A 14,462-nucleotide genomic window follows, 5' to 3' on the forward strand; every position below is an offset into this window, starting at 1 on the left:
ACCTATAGTCTTCCGCGTCGTGCGGATTCTTCAACAGCATACGTAGCTCTCCACCGGGCAAAAACAATTTCATCAGAAAAGTATGTCCTAAACTCCAAGCACTGTACATGTAAATAATACAGTTAGTGTCAGAAAGGATGGACAAAATGGCCAACTTCCTTCGAACAAGGAACCCACTTGGAAAACCTACTGCCAAGGCACGTGATTGGCTGATGGGTGAAAACTCACCGAAGACAAGTGGTTAGCAGACAGTATACAAACGTATCAGAATCAATGTGCAATGATGTTGGCAGGGTTAATATTTGGCAGGGTTAACATCTCAGTGACAGTTATAAAACAAATATTATCAATCTTATAAAAAATAAAACAGATAAGAAAATTAAAGCGCTAGCAACAGAGACCTTTTAATTTGACTACAATGCTGGTTCATCTGCGAGCACAATGGATATTATTTGGTTGCGACACAACTGTTAAACAAATTAGCAATCTCAACAAGTTACCTAGCAACTTGCTAAATGTAATGTTCCATTGCAAAACTGGCTTCAAAACATTCGCGGCGAGGCAGTTTCAGAAGAAAGCCTGTAATCATTAGTACAATGAATTGTAGCCATAGATAGAAAATGTTATTAAAAATTTGTAACTAAATTTTTTGAAGTACTAGTTTGCTGTAGTTCGCTTCGTTCATTTTTTATCGATGCTAGCCAATTACGTACTCGTTTCAGAAAGTGTTTAGTAACTAATTAATTTTTCATGTCCTATACCTTAATATATAGCTCCACATTTAGCAAATGCGTACAACCACTGCCTTCGTGATAGATACATACCTGAAGACTGGAAGGTTTCAAAGATCACACAAATACAGAAGAAAGGAAACACGAGTTCTCCGCTGAATTACAAGCCACATATTACTGACATGGATTTGCAATAGGATTTTGAACATGATTATAGTGTGTACGAACAGTATTAAATATGTCGAAGAAAACGATTTACTAACACATCGACAGCACGAATTAAGAAAATATCGTTCTTGTGAAACACAACACGCTCTTTATTCATAGGAAGTGACGAGTAGAATCGACGTGATATATATCAAGCTGATTCCATATTTGCAGATTTCCAGTAGGCTTTTGATACATTTCATCACAAGCGACTTCTAAAAAAACTGCGCGACTGTGGAGTATCCTCCCAGTTGTGCTACTGGATTCGTGATTTCCTGTCAGAAAGGTCACAGTTCACAGTAACAGACGGAAGTCTTCGAGTCAAACAGGAACGAAATCTGGCGTTAACCAAAGAAGCGTTAGAGACCCTCTCGTATTTCTAATCCATGTAAACGAATAAGATGGCAATATGAAGAGACCTCTTAGATTGTTTGCTGGTCATTGCCATTTACCGTCTAATAAAAGCTCAACATATCTGTATGATTCGAAAAGTGGCAATTGACCCTAAACAATAAAAACTGTGAGGTACTCCACATGAACACTAAAAGAAATCCGTTAAACTTCGGTTACATGATAAACTAGACAAATTTTAAGGTTGTCAATGTAACTAAATAGGCAGGAATAACATTTACAGACAACTTTAATTGGAATCATCATACAGAAATTATGGTAGGGAAGGCGAATCAAAGACCGTGTTTTATTCGCAGAACACTTATAAATCTATTACACTGTGCTTATTGGCCACTTCTTAAGGATAGCTGCGTGGTATGGGATCCTGACCACGTAAGATTGACGGCGTGCGTCGAAAAAGTTCTGAGAATGGCAGCTCCATTTGTGAAATCACGAAGTAGGAGACTTAGTGTCAAGAATATGACAAGCGATTTGGGCTGGCAATCATTAAAACAACGGCGTTATTCATTGCTGTGACATCTTTCCACGACATTTTAATTACTCAGTTTACCCTCCTAAACGCATTAGGTTATAACAGCGGTGTATGGGCGCGGGCTATCCTGTTGGAAAATGCACTCTGGAATACTGTTCATGAAGGGCGGCACAACAGGTCTAATCTCCAGACCGACGTACAATTTTTTAGTTAGAATGCGTGGGATAACCACGAGAGTGCTCCTGCTGCCATGCGAAATCGCATCCCAGACCATAAGTGTAGGTGTCGGTTCAGTGTGTCCAGACCGCAGGCCCTCCTAACCAACACTTGCCCATCAGTGGAGCCGTGGCGGAACCAGCATTCATAAGAAAACACAACAGACACAACCGGCCTCCACCCTGTCTGCCAATGTGCTCTCTCTTGACAGCGCTGAAGTGGCAAGTATTGATCGTTTGACGTCAGTGGAAAACATGCTACAGGGTTTCTGGCTCGGAGCTGTGCTTTAAGTAACTGATTTGTAACAGTTCATTGTGTTAATATGGTGCCAGCTGCTACTCAGATTGCAGCTGCAAATGCAGTACGATGCGCCAGAGCCATACACTGAACACGATGGTCATCCCTCTAGGTAGTGCCAAGTGGCCGTCTGGAGCCCCGTCTTCTTATTACCATACCTTCCTGTGACCACCGGTACCAGGCGTCATGAACGGTGGCTGCGTTCCTGCCAAGTCTTTCTGCAATATCACAGAAGGGACATGTAGCTTCTCGTAGCCCTATTACTCGACCTCGTCAAACCCAGTGAGGTGCTGATGATGGCGTGTTAAAGGCATTCTTGACTGACACCAACTCACCACTTCCAGTAACAAGGGCAACTTACGCTCACTACCGTTACAGCGTGTGCTTCAAGGAAATCTGATTTCCATCCTCAGAGTGGCAGTACTAGCGCTACTCTTGTGCGACTGGCGTGAAATTTGAACAGACATCATCTTTCAGACGTAGAAACATCTCTACCATCTGTTGTTTATGTCGTACGACTTCTTGTTGCTGTTGCGATTTCTTTTCCGCCATTGTAGATGTTGATATAGTGTAGTGCACAGTGTCAATGCATCTCCATGATGTGGATGTGTAATATGAAACAAGACACCAAGGACCAATGACATCAAAACAGTCAGAAATCGTCTCTTAATCATCACAGAAGTGTAGCGCTGGGTGTCGTTAACCACGCCCATGATACTAGACGCAGTACACAGAAAGAAGGCCAAATACGGCTGTAATTGTAAGATATACTAGGTCTACAACTTTGCTTCCGCCGTTTCTTCTCGAAGTTCGGGGCTTTGTTATGAAAAACTTACAAAAAATTATGATTCATAGTATTGTCCACCGCTGGCCACTACATTCTCCCATATTTCGGATAGCATACGAATCCCGTGGCGGAAGAATTGGGCGTCTTTTGTGGGGATCCATGAATCGATTCAATTTTGCACCTGTTCATAGGATCGGAAGTGCTGGTCAGCCAGACTGTATGCCACTGATCGAAAAATGTGGTAGTCAGAGAGAGCAACGTATGGAGAATACGGTGGGAGGGACAGGACTTCGCATTTCAATGCTTCCATGTATATTTTGACAGGATTTGCGACATGGGGTCATGCACTGACCTGCTGCAAAATTATCTTTACGTGTCTATCGCTGTATTGTTGACGTTTGTGTTTCAGTGTCGGGATCTAACGCATCAGTTGCTTTCTATAATGATGTCCTGTGACTGTCTTCGTATGTTTCAGTAGCTACGAAAACGTTCTGTCTTCCACCGTCATGCCGGTCTTCGACATCAAAACCACCGTTATTAAGGGATTGAAAACATTCTGTGCACGTTCTTCCACTAATAGTTCCCTCACCATTGGTCTTACTCAGCATTTTAAGAGCCACAGCCGCAGATTTATTCATATTAAAGCAGAAAATTAAAATTTCCTGCAAATGGCGAGAAATGGGTACATAAGTTGACTTCATCGAGAATAACCTTATGACGCAATCACAAATAGACTAATATTTTTATGGCATTATGTTTACAGATGCCTAAGCTTATTGTACTACACCTATGATCAACCACCAGAACCCTTGCCGGTACTACCGTCTATTGCATAACGGCGGAAGCAAAGTTCTGGACCTAATATTTTAACACAAGGGTACAAAATGAGGAGCTGAACATTTTAGGTGTCACAGAAACTTTCAAACAAAATTAAATCTCGTTAATGAATAACGGATGAATAGTTATAAAAGGCTGGACAAAGAGGAACAAACCGTTTGATATTCTGGGCAACCGCCGATGTTCAAAGGCAAAGAACTCAGCTAATAGCTGGTAAAAGCTGTAAGTGGAGTTCTTCCTAGCATCTTGCAAAGGTAAACATCTGTGAAAGATTCTGGTGCTCCGTGGTCACGAAGCACGTCACCGTACTTCTCTTAGGACACTAGAACGTGGGCCCCGGCCGCACAGTTTGGCGTGTCGCAGCCGGCGGCTCTGCGCTCCAGGAAGCATAGAACTGGGGCTGCCGGCGACTGCAGGCTGGAGAGCGTGGAGTGCTGGCTCGTGTCGCGTCTCCCCGGTCTCGGCTGGTGGCCGCCGCCCCCCGCAGAGCCACGAGGACACGCCTACTTCCGCACGCCTTTCAGCTGCCCCTGGACCTTAATGGTCTCGAGAGAAGAAACAACGGACCAACAGTCCACAGCTCGTGGTCTCCCGTGACCCATGGATCGATTCTTGACGGGATCGGGGATTTTCTCCACTGAGGACCCGAAAGTTTGTGTTGCACTCATCATTTCACCTCACGATCGACGCGCAAGTCGACCAAGTGACGTCAAATAGAAAGATTTCCATTACGTGGTCGAATTACCCAGAAGCTATGTGTGGCTAATAATAGGAACTACCATACGGTCATTTCATTTCACTGACGAACACATTGTTATGCTAGATAATAGCACGTTTCCTAAAAGTTTGACGCTGCCGTCCATATACGACGGTCGTTCAACAAGTAGAGCAACACATTTTTTTTTCTCGGTCAGTTTCGACAATTGTTGTAGGACATCGTGGAATGTTCCCGCCTCAGCCAATAGGTGGTGACGCTATACGTAGCCTTAAAAATGGCGTCTGCAACGGAGGTGGGTTCCAATATGAGAGCTGTAATTGAGTTTCTTTTAGAGGAAAACAAGAGCGTCTTAGATATTCATAGATGCTTGCAGAATGTCTTCAGAGACCTGGCAGTGAAGAAAACCACAGTGAGTCATTGGAGGAGGTGTCTGTCACCATCGCAACAAGGTCGCGCAAACCGGTCCAATCTGCCACATGATAGCTAGCCACACATAGTTGTGACCCCTCCAGTGTTGGAACGTGTGAACACTCTGATTCGTGGTCATCGACGGATCGCAATGAAACACCATGCTGCTCAGCTGGACGTCTCTGTTGGTAGTGTTGACAAACTTGTCCACGAGTTGGGGTGCTCAAAGCTGTGTGCCGGCCGCAGTGACCGAACGGTTCTAGCCGCTTCAGTCTGGAACCGCGCGACCGCTACGGTCGCAGGTTCGAATCCTGCCTCGGGCATGGATGTGTGTGATGTTCTTAGGTTAATTAGGCTTGAGTACTATGTTCTAGGGGACTGATGACTTCAGATGTTAAGTCCCATAGTGCTCAGAGTCATTTGAATTTGAACCAAAGCTGTGTCCTCGCTGGATTCCTCACCAACAGAAGACCATAAACTTCCATCTGTTGGGCCCAATACGTGGATGATGGAAAGGTTGCTGATCCAGCAATACGTTGGCTCTGACTTCCACCAGAAGAGTGATACCCTGTGAACGTGCAGGCCCTTCCAATAAGGTGGCGTAAACCCGTTGCACTGAACTGAGATTATATTGATGAAAAGGGGTTTGTAACCGAAAGAGTGGAAGTCAATATGACGTATTGGAACCCTGAATAAAACCAAACTACTTTCAGAAAAAAGTGTCGTATTTCTGCCCTTTATCACAGCCATCACTCTGCGCACTCAACATAGCCACCAGTTTTGTGTTACGTTTTGTTGTCTTACTTCTAAGCAAATTTAATTTCTCCTGCTCCTTATGCTGCGCAAGTGACTGGTCTTGAATCCTTGAGTGTCTGTCCACACTGCTTGTAGTTGCTTCTGGTAAGTTATTCGCATGTTTTTCTATTTATACTGCACTTCACATGACATATATAGCTACAGCAGAGTCGAAACACATGGTATATCCCAGAAACACGTTTGTAGAACTGACGTAGAAAAGTAGTGGCAGTAAAAGGTTAATAACGCGTCATTATGCACAGAACTGTGTCCACAAAAAGAAAACAGCAATCGTTAGCCCTGTCTGACGCCTACGTTCGCCAGCAACCTGTCACGCTTTCTAGGACGTAGTTTAAGAGTTTGAATGTCCTCGGCTGCTCGCGCCCGACGCCTTTCAATCGAGCGTGCAAGTGCTTGTTTTCTGTTTTCATACCAAAGCATCGTAGTCTGCCTGACACCATTCCTCTGATTGGCTTCCGCAGTAGCACTAGGCAGTCTCGAATGGCGTACCGCGGGTGGCGCCAATTCTTTGCACTGTGAGACCCAAACACAGTCGATGCAGCTAAAATTCTAGTTGAGACAGCGTGGATGAGCAAGAAGGCATTCTTTGACCAGCTTCAGTGCGGCGTTAACGTTTCAATCATAGTTTACGGACCAACTATGCCGATCTTCCGGTTCCACTTGCTGTTTCACATACTTACGTGAGGTTGCCTCATCTCTTGACATAATTAGCATGTTTCACGCTCACTTCATACATATCATGTCACATGTTTATGCAAAGTAAATTCCCACGTCGCCTTTTTGTTTAAATTGTAATGGAAACAAGCTCTTCTTTGTGATAAGATAGGAACGATGTTGCTGCCAACATCAAATTTCGATTTTCACATTGGTGGCAAGTGAATCCTAATTCTCTCTCAATTAAAGAATCAAGGAACGATTTTTTTTCTTATAATGAAAGCCTTTTCCTTGCCATTTCGTCTGCATTTATCGTTGGCACTCCTCCTCCCCCTCTCTGTGTCCCTCTTTTCCTCCCTTTGTCTGCCCACATCATATTCCCTTCTCTGTCTTTCTCACCACTCTGTCTCTTCATCTCCTCCTCCCCCACTCTTTGTCCATTTTCTCCACCTGCTCTGTCTTACCATATCCTCCCCCCCCCCTTCTGACCATGTTGCCCAGCCCCTATCTCTTTCCATCTCGTTTCCCACCTGCCCACTATCCCTTAATACCTTCCACCTGTGTCATGCGTCTCCCCCTACCCCCCTTTGGCTTCCTATTTCTTCTTCCCCCCACCCCACCCCACACACATATTTGCTCTGTCCATATTCTCCTGTATCCATTTCAACCTGTCCCTAGCTATGCCCCTCAGCACATGTGCTTCCTGCAATACAATTCAGTAACGCAGGCTGATACTACTACCTCAACACATTTTTAATGCAGGGCAGGCTACACATCAGGTGTTTTAACATCATTTATTTGCCCCTGTCGTACAGGTCACTAAGCGAAGCAGGTCGAGGAAGCAGGCTAATACTACTCTAACACACATATCATACTGGGCAGCCTACATCTCGGGGCCCAGAAAACCAACGTAAGTCAGTAAGCCAAACTGGTGCATTTTTGGGACTGATAACGACTAGGCGACAAGGAGGACTTCCGTGCTTCATCACAGAACATGCGGATCGGAGGCCTGCCCACTCTTTCCAGAGCACGTCAGTCTGCGCACATGGTAGAACCTGAGGCTCCGCAGCAGACCTCTAAGTGTTCACATGTTGTCCCAACGTTATCGTCAGTTAGGATTTCAGTGTGCACGGAAGCATTGGACCGTGGATCAACGCAGATGCGTCACTTGGTCGAGTGAATGATGTTCCTTCTCATTCTACGTAGACGGTAGTGTCAGGAAACAGTCGTCTGGGCTGTTCGAAACATACACCATGACAAGGATGCAGGCCGCTAGGGGCAGTATTACGCTAAGCGGACAAATGCCTAGTCTTCCATGAGACCTGTGTGATTAGTAAAAGGCACCATAAGAGCCGCGTATTACGTTAACATTCTAGCGGACCATATGCATTGAGAATCTTCGTTTCGTGATCGAGAAGTCTCTTCACCCTCAGTGGGTGACTACGTGGTGCGCAATGTCTAGTCACAGAATAATTGGTCCCATGTTCCTTGATAGCATGGTACATGAAGGTTTTGGAAGATGGTTTCATTCCCGTTATCCAAAGTCACGATGATTTCGCCAAGATGTGGTTCACGCAAGACAGAGCTCGACTCCATCGAATCCGTAGAGTGTTTGATGTCCTGGAGAAGCACTTTTGGGATCGCATTCTGGCTCTTGTATACCCTGAGGCCAGTAGCATGGGCCTCGGTTGGTCGCCATATTCTCCGGATCTGAACACAAGGACGCCTTTTTGTGGGGCTATATTAAAGGCAAGGTGTACAGCAATAACTCCAAAACCATTGCTGAGCTAAAAAAAAAAGCCATTCAGGAGGTCACTGACAGCATCGATGCCGAAACTTCAGCGGGTCATGCAGAATTTCGCTATTCGTCTGCGCCACATCAGCGCCAACGATGGCAGGCATATCGAACATGCCATAACATAAATCCCAATATTTATAGTGACGTTTACATTTTTAATGAAATGTGTACACACCGTAGTTTGTTAGTAACTTAAGTTTTTTCCGTATAATTCAACAATTGTCAGCCTAAATAAAAGAGGTTTCTCAGTCCATCGATATACACTGTTTTGACAAATCTCCAGCATGGGGTTGCCTAACATTTATCGAATGTTTAAGTACTGGAATCTTTTTTAACACAATTTGGTATTAGTCTTTCTGTGATATTAGAGGGTTTCTTTTGTCCAATTTGCAGCCACATATCTTTATTGCTTGCACAGGTACTGTGTTTCCTTTTGTTTGTTTCACTTTTTATTATTTCACCAGACAAAGAAGTGCACTTCCCTTACGTCACCACATATTAGCCTACTGTCTTTCATAGCATTTACAACTGTCAGCTAAGTTGTAGAGTCAGAATTTGCTGATACCTGCACGATCAACAACAGCGATAGATCAATCTCTTCAACATAATATTCGTCATTGTTTGTTATATGTTGAAAGTTTTTATTCTGAGTGCTTATTTCCATTGTATTCACGTGGCAAGTAGATTATCTAACACGATTTTTGTGTTTAAGAGAAAACTCATTACAGAGTCATGCATTACTACAACTGCACGACTGGTTAAACCCTGTGGATAATCGTATTTCAGAAACTTTTAAATATAATTCCCTGCTGCACATGCAAAAGTACCACTGTCGTTGAGTGTTATCAGAGACAACCGCCCTAAAACTGGCTAAAAATGGAGGTATGATTTAAGTTCAATATTTTAATTGGTAATTCGGTTACATCGAAAGACGATGCCAGGCTTTTAATTGTATAATGTCTGTAATGATTCTTTTCTTGCAGGCATCTTATAATTATTCAGACGTAAATTACCCACCTTCACTGGAAATTGTAATTACCTAATGTAGAATTCTGTCAGAAGAACCCAGAAGGTATGTGTGATTCTTGTGCAGACTATGGAATAATCCTACCTATTGAATCTTCGTGACAGATGAAAACGGCTTAAGCAACACAAGGAAATATTGTATGAATATATTCTAATATCAACATTTTACGTTTTGGAAAAAGATGGTGGAGGCTTGCACGCATAAAAACGTTACTATTGATACTGGTTTTAAATGTGTAATATACTGATCGCGCTTCATTTTTATGTTCCGCCAGAATTCTGATATCTCATTCGGTAAACAACGTAGCAACGTGGTAGGAACGCGGCTACGACATTGTAAATGTCCGCTCATTGGTAGATAATTGCAGATTACCAGGACGCTCTAAATATAGCAATTAGTCTGGGTGAAGCTTTCGCAAGAGACAGACGCACAGTAAAATTAGGGTAGACTCCGTTTTGGATGATTTGTCGAAAACGCAAATTCTTCTCCTTAGGGAAATAAGTTAACGCAGTAATTGTTGTTGTTGTGGTCTTCAGCACAGAGATTGGTTTGATGCAGCCCTCCACGCTACTCTATCCTCTGCAAGCTTCTACATCTCAGAGTAACTACTGCACCCTACATCCTTCTGAATCTGCTTAGTGTATTCATCCCTAGGTCTCCCTCTACGATTTGTACCCTCCGCACTTCCATCCAATACTAAATTGATGATCCCTTGATATCTCAGAACGTACTCTACCAATCGATCCCTACTTCTAGTCGGGTTGTGCCACAAATTCTCGACTCCCAAATTTTGTTCAGTACTTCCTCATTAGTTACGTGATATACACATCTAATCTTCAGCATTCTTCTGCAGCACCACTTTTCGAAAGCTTCTATTCTCTTCTTATCAAAGCTATTTATCGACCATGTTTCACTTCCATACATAGCTACACACCACACAAATATTTTCAGAGAAGTCTTCCTGACTCTTAAATCTATACTCGATGTTAACAAATTTCTCTTATTCAGAAACGCTTTTCTTGCCATTGCCAGTCTACACTTTATATCCTCCTTACTGCGACCTTCATCAGTTATTTTGCTGCCCCCATAGCAAAACTCATTTCATAATCTAATTCCCTCAGCATCACCTGATTTAATTCGACTACATTCCGTTATCCTCGTTTTGATTTTCTTGATGTTCATCTTATATTCTCCTTTCAAGACGCTCTCCATTCCGTTCAACTGCTCTTCCAGGACCTTTCCCGTCTCTGACAGAATTACAGTGTCATCCGCAAACCTCAAAGTTTGTATTTCTTTACCATGGATTTTAATTTTTTTTTTATTTGCTTTACGGCTTGCTCAATACACAGATTGAATAACAGCGGGGATAGGCTACAACCCTGTCACACTCCATTCCCAACCACTTTCCTTTCATGCCCCTCGACTCTTATAACAGCCATCTGGTTTCTGTACTAATCGTAAATATCCTTTTGCTCCATTTATTTTACCCCTGCCACATTCGGAATTTGAAAGAGTATTCCAGTCAACATGGTCAAAAAATTTCTCGAATTCTACAAATGCTATAAACGTAGGTTTGCCTTTCCTTAATCTATCTTATAAGACAGTTCGTAGGGCCAGCATTGCCCGCGCGTTCCAACATTTCTACGCTATCCAAACTGATCTTCCCCGAGGTTGGCTTCTACCAGTTTTTCCATTCGTCTGTAAAGTATTCGCGTTAGCATTTACCAGTGATTACTTATTAAACTGATTGTTCGGTAATTTACACATCTCTCAACACCTGCTTTCTTTGGGATTGTAACTATTATATTCTTCTTGAAGTCTGGGGGTATTTCGCCTGTGTCATACATCTTTCTCACCAGATGGTAGTGATTTGTCATGTCTGGCTCTCCCAAGGCTATCATTAGTTATAATGGAATGTTGTCCACTCCCCGGGGCCTTGTTTCGACTTAGGTCTTTCAGTGATCTGTCAAATTCTTCATGCAGTATCATATCTCCCATTTCATCTTCATCTACGTCGCCTTCCATTTCCAATATATTGTCCTCAAGTTCATCGCCCTAGTATGTTGTTGTTGTTGTTGTCGTCTTCAGTCCTGAGACTGGTTTGATGCAGCTCTCAATGCTACTCCATCCTGTGCAAGCCTCTTCATCTCCCAGTACCTACCGCAACCTAAATCCTTCTGAATCTGCTTAGTGTATTCATCTCTTGGTCTCCCTCTACGATTTTTATCCTCCACGCTGCCCTCCAATACTAAGCTGGTGATCCCTTGATGCCTCAGAACATGTCCTACCAACCGATCCCTTCTTCTTCTAGTCAAGTTGTGCCACAAACTTCTCTTCTCCCCAATCCTATTCAATACTTCCTCATTAGTTATGTGATCTACCCATCTAATCTTCGGCATTCTTCTGTAGCACCACATTTCAAAAGCTTCTACTCTCTTCTTGTCCAAACTATTTATCGTCCATGTTTCACTTCCATACATAGCTACACTCCATACAAATACTTTCAGAAATGACTTCCTGACACTTAAATCTATACTCGATGTTAACAAATTTCTCTTCTTCAGAAACGCTTTCCTTGCCATTGACAGTCTACATTTTATATCCTCTCTACTTCGACCATAATCAGTTATTTTGCTCCCCAAATAGCAAAACTCCTTTACTACTTTAAGTGTCTAATTTCAATTTCCTAATCTAATTCCCTCAGCCCCACCCGACTTAATTCGAACACATTCCATTATCCTCGTTTTGCTTTTGTTGATGTTCATCTTGTATCCTCCTTTCAAGACACTATCCATTCCGTTCAACTGCTCTTCCAAGTCCTTTGCCGTCTCTGACAGAATTACAATGTTATCGGCGAACCTCAAAGTTTTTATTTCTTCTCCATGGATTTTAATACCTACTCCGAATTTTTCTTTTGTTTCCTTCACTGCCTGCTCAATATACAGATTGAATAACATCGGGGATAGGCTACAGCCCTGTCTCACTCCCTTCCCAACCACTGCTTCCCTTTCATGCCCCTCGATTCTTATAACTGCCATCTGGTTTCTGTAGAAATTGTAAGTAGCCTTTCGCTCCCTGTATTTTACTCCTGCCACCTTCAGAATTTGAAAGAGAGTATTCCAGTCAACATTGTCAAAAGCTTTCTCTAAGTCTACAAATGCTAGAAACGTAGGTTTGTCCTTCCTTAATCTAGCTTCTAAGATGGGTCGTAGGGTCAGTATTGCCTCACGTGTTCCAACATTTATACGGAATCCAAACTGATCTTCCCCGAGGTCGACTTCTACTAGTATTTCCATTCTTCTGTAAATAATTCGCGTTAGTATTTTGCAGCCGTGACTTATTAAACTGATAGTTCGGTAATTTTCACATCTGTCAAAACCTGCTTTCTTTGGGATTGGAATTATTATATTCTTCTTGAAGTCTGAGGGTATTTCGCCTGTTTCATACATCTTGCTCACTAGATGGTAGAGTTTTGTCAGGACTGGCTCTCCCAAGGCCGTCAATAGTTCCAATGGAATGTTGTCTACTCCGGGGGCCTTGTTTCGACTCAGGTCTTTTAGTGCTCTGTCAAACTCTTCACGCAGTATCGTATCTCCCATTTGATCTTAATCTACAGCCTCTTCCATTTCCATAATATTGTCCTCAAGTACATCGCCCTTGTATAGACCTTCTATATACTCCTTCCACCTTCCTGCTTTCCCTTCTTTGCTCAGAACTGGGTTTCCATCTGAGCTCTTGATATTCATGCAAGTGGTTCTGTTATCTCCAAAGGTCTCTTTAATCTTCCTGTAGGCAGTATCTATCTTACCCCTAGTGAGATAAGCCTCTACATCCTTACATTTGTCCTCTAGCCATCCCTGCTTAGCAATTTTGCACTTCCTGTCGATTTCATTTTTGAGACGCTTGTATTCCTTTTTGCCTGCTTCATTTACTGCATTTTTATATTTTCTCCTTTCATCAATTAAATTCAATATATCTTCTGTTACCCACGGATTTCTGCTAGCCCTCGTCTTTTTACCTACTTGATCCTCTGCTGCCTTCACTACTTCATCCCTCAAAGCTACCCATTCTTCTTCTACTGTATTTCTTTCCCCCATTCCTGTCAATTGTTCCCTTATGCTCTCCCTGAAACACTGTACAACCTCTGATTCTTTCAGTTTATCCAGATCCCATCTCCTTAAATTCCCACCTTTTTGCAGTTTCTTCAGTTTTAATCTACAGGTCATAACCACTAGATTGTGGTCAGAGTCCACATCTGCCCCAAGAAATGTCTTACAATTGAAAACCTGGCTCCTAAATCTCTGTCTTACCACTATATAATCTATCTGATACCTTTTAGTATCTCCAGGGTTCTTCCATGTATACAGCCTTCTTTTATGATTCTTGAACCAAGTGTTAGCTATGATTAAGTTATGTTCTGTGCAAAATTCTACCAGGCGGCTTCCTCTTTCATTTCTTAGCCCCAATCCATATTCACCTACTACGTTTCCTTCTCTCCCTTTTCCTACTACCGAATTCCAGTCACCCATGACTATTAACTTTTCGTCACCCTTCACTATCTGAATAATTTCTTTTATTTCATCATACATTTCTTCAATTTCTTCGTCATCTGCAGAGCTTGTTGGCGTATAAACTTGTACTACTGTAGTAGGCGTGGGTTTCGTATCTATCTTGGCCAGAATAATGCGTTCACTATGCTGTTTGTAGTAGCTTACCTGCATTCCTATTTTCCTATTCATTATTAAACCTACTCCTGCATTACCCCTATTTGATTTTGTATTTATAACCCTGTAGTCACCTGACCAGAAGTCTTGTTCATCCTGCCACCGAACTTCACTAATTCCCACTATATCTGACTTTGACCTATCCATTTCTCTTTTTAAATTTTCTAACCTACCTGCCCGATTAAGGGATCTGGCATTCCACGCTCCGATCCATAGGACGCCGGTTTTCTTTCTCCTGATAACGACAGCCTCTTGAGTAGTCCCCGCCCGGAGATCCGAATGAGGGACTATTTTACCTCCGGAATATTTTACCCAAGAGTACGCCATCATCATTTAACCATACAGTAAAGCTGCATGCC

The sequence above is a fragment of the Schistocerca serialis genome, chromosome 5 (genome assembly GCF_023864345.2).
Source record: "Schistocerca serialis cubense isolate TAMUIC-IGC-003099 chromosome 5, iqSchSeri2.2, whole genome shotgun sequence".
NCBI lineage: Eukaryota > Metazoa > Arthropoda > Insecta > Orthoptera > Acrididae > Schistocerca > Schistocerca serialis.